At 41.6% G+C, this 4,866-nt stretch overlaps 1 non-coding gene across 1 annotated transcript; it reads left to right on the top strand.

The window, feature by feature from the left end:
• Positions 1-4,137: 4,137 nt before the first annotated feature.
• On the top strand, positions 4,138-4,242 carry LOC130856184 (U6 spliceosomal RNA). The gene has a single exon (XR_009054481.1). It is a non-coding gene; the product is annotated as a U6 spliceosomal RNA (small nuclear RNA).
• The last annotated feature ends 624 nt before the right edge of the window (positions 4,243-4,866 follow it).

Below are 4,866 nucleotides of genomic sequence, written 5' to 3' on the forward strand. Positions count from 1 at the left end.
TACAGTAAATGCACTACAAAGTTGGTATCCATTCCTTTCAGAGAAAGAACAGGGAGCTGCATGCAGCTGACAAGTGTGAGGAGTGTCCTCAATGCCTTGTTAAACACATCAGTACATGCTCACAGAATGGGTATCACTCCCTCCCGTACAGGGTGGATATCACTGCCACTCATTGAAAGGACTCTGTTGTGCATGCACCCTGCAGATAGACTTAAAAGAAACATTTTATTAGAATTCTTGGTAAGCCCATCACTACATACACTTTGGAAGACCTATCATTCATTCTCCTGCTCTGGAAGAACTCTGTAGTCAATGCCATTCACAAGGAGTTGGTAAGAGACATTTTATTACAAGTCTTGTTAAATACTTTACTACCTAGATACTGAATAGTATCCTTTCCATTGACTTAAAGCACCCTCTGCTGTATGTAGTTTGCAACTTGCTTATAAAAAACTTCTCTAATGAAGTTTTATTAAGCACTTGACTGCATGAACAACAGAAAGCATATCTCATGCATTCACTGAGAGACCACTCTGTTGAATCCAGTCTGTAAATGTCCTGTAAGAAGTTTCCTTAACGCAAGTTCAGTGACTCACATGTTCAGTACATGTATCATAGATGAGTATCATTTCCATTCACTGAAACAATGCTGTGCTGAACACAGTCTATAAGTACTTGTCAGAAAAATCTTCATTGCAGGTTTGCTTATACACTACAATAAATGCATTCCACAGTGAGTATCAATTTGTTGCACAAAAGAACACTGGGCTGAACACAACTTGCAAGTAGTTTGTAAGAAATGTCTTTAATACCTTATGAAACACATCAGTACAGTGTGTTTAATAAGAATGGGTATTCATGACCTACCTTACAGGATGGTTATCATTTCCACTCACTCACAGAACCCTGTTGTAAGTGCACCTTGCTAGAGGTCTTAAAGAAATGCCTTATTACAAGTCTTGTGAAGCACATCACTCCATGCGTGACAGAAGCGGTATCACCTCCTTGCACCGGAAGAATTCTGTGTTCAATGCCATTTGCCAGGAGTTGCTAAGAAACGTTTCTTTACAAGTCTTGTTAAACACGTCACAACATACATTACAAAATACTATCACTTCCATTCGCTGAAAGCACACTCTGCTGTACCCAGCCTGCAACTTGCTTGTAACAAACTTCTTTAAAGACGTTTTATTAAACCCTTCACCGATGGAACACTGTGCCTAACACAGGTTATAACTGGCTTCTAAGAAGTTTTCTTAACACAAGTAATTTAAATTTTCTTAACACTTCAGTACACACATCATAAATGAGTGTCATTTCTAGTCATTGAAACAGTGCTGTGCTGAACACAGCTTGCAAGTAACTGGCATGAGACATTTTTTTACAAGTCTGATTAAATGCTACACTACTGCATTACCCAAGGGTGAGCTTCTAATCACTGAAAGATAATTGTGCTTCATACAGCTTGCAAGTAGAAAGTGGTAACAAAAAGAAAAAGAAAAAAAAATCACAGGGCTTACATTGCATCATTAGCACTAAAGCCCTAATACCAAACCTAGACTCAATACCTAACCTCAGTGCAGTTTCAATCTTCACCAGAAATGTATACTTCGTCCAACTAGGGACTATTCTGGTCAGCACCAGTGAGGCCATGTAGGTCCTCTCCAGCCCTCAGAGGAGGAAAAAACAACATGCATGATGAAACACCTGCCCTGCACTTCCCCCTGTAAAAGTCGTCCTGCCCTTAAAAATAATCTTTTCATTTCTCTTGTTAATCAATTCCTTGTCTCACTGTTGTTTACATAAATTCTTTTCATTTTGTACAACCCCTGGGAGACTCTTTTAGTTTCTAGATGGGGATGCTGCCCAATTCACGCATCACCTAATGAAGCCGATGACATCTTCAAATATACTCGGTTGAATTTTGTTTTCTAACAGATTGGTGGCAGCGAAAAGATCCAAAGTGGTTTTCTGACCACATTCAGAGACAAGGAAGCACACAGGCATCCTGCCCCACAAACCTTGTTTGGAGTTGACTGTCTTGTGATTTTGAGAGCCCTTCCTTGGTATGTTCTTGGTTGAGTTCTGCTCTTTTTGTGTTTGAACTCCCGATCTAATTGGCTTTAGACCACAGTTCCCCAGGGAAAAACCCCAGCCCTAAGCACTGTCCCTGGATTCCATGCTGGGCACTGGTGACTGTTTTGTCTGCATTTCCCTGTTGGTTTGCAATCCTTCCCTGAACGCCACCAAAGGAACTGTGGGCGGCAGCTGCAGTGCTCCATTCGTGTGGCATCCGCCTGCAGCCCCTTCTCTGAGGTCTACTGGTCAATCCTCACCCTCCGTCCACAGTCCCATGCAAATTATTGGTGATGACCTCTGGAGATGGACTGGGTCCAGGATCAAATTTGAGTCTAGCTCAAATTGGGTCAAACGGGAGACCTTGGGTGAATACTACGTAAAGGCTAGTTGCTGTGCATGAAGATCTTGGATATAGTGGAAGCTGATTGGCTGGGCTCCAAGAAACTCAAGAGCTTCATTAAGTGACTCGTTACAAAAGTCTAATGTAAAATTAAAGACAGGAAATGTACCTGAAACAAAATACAAGGGACTGGTGTGAACCCTACTGCTCTCCCCTTTCCACTTTCACCCGAGGACTCATGTTTCCCTAATTCTCTGTCCGAACTGCATTTCTACTCTGGAGGGACTATTACACAGCTATCATTTACCACAAAACTACCCAAGGCTGCAACCTAACTGGATCAGGTATTTTCACACCTTGGTCAGAGAGTGAACTAAGGGCTATGGTTAACGAATTTCATAAACTCAGGGAGTAATCTACCATCTTACTCCCACCATATGCAGCCTCTGTTTTGATTTATATAAACATGCGTCAGTTTGGCCAGTTCTTGAAATTCATAAAAATGAAGCAAAGCAAAATGTACACATTTATGTCTGACACTTTTACTTAGTGTTTCTGAGTGCCATCCAATTTTTGGTGTGGATAACCAGTTCAATCTGTCTTAATGGCTCAGTAATGGACATTGTAAGAATATATAAAAAAGATCATACCCAAGACTGAGGGGTGAACTATCTCAAGGGGGGATCTTTTTTTTTTTTTTTTTTTTTTTTGGGGGGTACACCAGGTTCAATCAACTGTTTTTATACACATATCCCCATATTCCCTCCCTTCTCAAGGGGGGATCTTTTAAGCAGCTAGGGTAAGGGGTCCCCAGAGGAAGAAAACCAGTCATGACTTTCTTGACATAAGAGAAGCCATTTGGGGCCCAAGCCACTGTGGGATCTTAGCCTGGTCACAATGCATGCCCTTGAACAGGTGTCAGTAATTAACATATTAAGGGGAAAAAAAAAGAATGCAGAAACAAATGACTATTAATCAGGCAAGAGAAGTAACAATAGCAAAGATAACGTATCAGTTGTAAAGATTCCCCGTTCTCTTTCAATGTAAAGATGAGCCTGACGTGCTCAATCCCCAGGTCAGCTGGAACCTAAGGGATGATGCTGACCTTTTCTTACCCTCCTGTCTTCAAGCAACTGAAGTCTGGACTCTACAGACGGCCAAGCCCCTTCATGAATATGCACATATCCTCAGTTTATAACTTCCCCAATTTTCCTTTTCAGGGAGACACTGCTTTGGGAAAGATCCCCAGTGTTCTCCTCACTTGCTGTAAGTAATAAATCCTTCCTTCTCCCCACCTTTGGCTCGGTTGTGTCTTCTGGCTTGGCACCCACCAAGAGGGGGACCCAGTATTCAGGTAACAGTTCTAAGAGGTGAACAGTGATACATCATTGCTGTGTTAATTGGTAATTACTGACGGTGTATGATGTTGAGAATATTTGTGTGTACTATCTGTGTATCTTTTTTGGCCAGATGTCTGTTTAGTTCTTTACCTAATTTTAATGGGGTTATTGGTATTAGAGGTCTTTGTATATTTGAGGCATATCCATTAATAGATAGGTGTTTGCAAATATTTTTTTTTCCAGTTTGTGACTTGCCTTTTGATTTTCTGAATAAGGTCTTTCACAGAGTAGAAATCTTTAATTTTATAAAGTTCACAATAGTACTTATTTTTCTTTGAGGATTGCCCTTTCTGTGTTGTGTGTTAAAACTCAGTGCTGGTGTTCTTGCTTCGGCCACACATGTGCTAAAATCGGAACGATTCAGAGAGGATGAGCATGGCCCCTGAGCAAAACACTCAAATTCGTGAAGCAGTCCATATTTTTAAAATATTGTAATAAATTCAATAAAGACTTTAAAAATGGTCCACATCAAAAAAATCTTAAAAAAAAATTAAGATGTGTGACTGTATAAAAAAAACAAAACCCAGTGCTCATGATCTACATGACCAAACCCAAGCTCATGTGTTTTTCTTTTTATGTTTTCTCCTATAATTTTGAATCATTTTGCATTTAAAATTTGTCTATGAATAATTTTTGAGTGAATCTGGTGTAAGCTGGAAACTTTGCATCTGAATTCATTTCACACCAAACGCTTTCCAATTAATTGTTCCTTAACACTTTTTGGAGAACTTAAGGGATGTAATCTCCATTTTGAATTGCCACGGGTTAATGGGTTCAGTTGCTCTGGGAGCGGGGAGCGCCGTCTCCAGTCACCTGTGAGGGAGGTGCGGCCTGCGCTTCCCGCACTGACCACACAGTGGTGCTCAGCCCGCATCGCTGACCCTCAGCGCGCACGTTCCACGAGGCCTGGGGTCTGAGCACAGGTGAGAGGAGTGGTGTCTCCCCAGGCACCGACGGGGCTTCGCTGGGACGTCCGGGTCAGCGTCTCTGCTGACAGGAGCTCAGTCTCCTTAGGACTCGCTGGGGTTTTGGCTTCGGGACAACGTG

This window comes from Hippopotamus amphibius, chromosome 6 (genome assembly GCF_030028045.1).
Source record: "Hippopotamus amphibius kiboko isolate mHipAmp2 chromosome 6, mHipAmp2.hap2, whole genome shotgun sequence".
In the NCBI taxonomy this organism is placed as follows: domain Eukaryota; kingdom Metazoa; phylum Chordata; class Mammalia; order Artiodactyla; family Hippopotamidae; genus Hippopotamus; species Hippopotamus amphibius.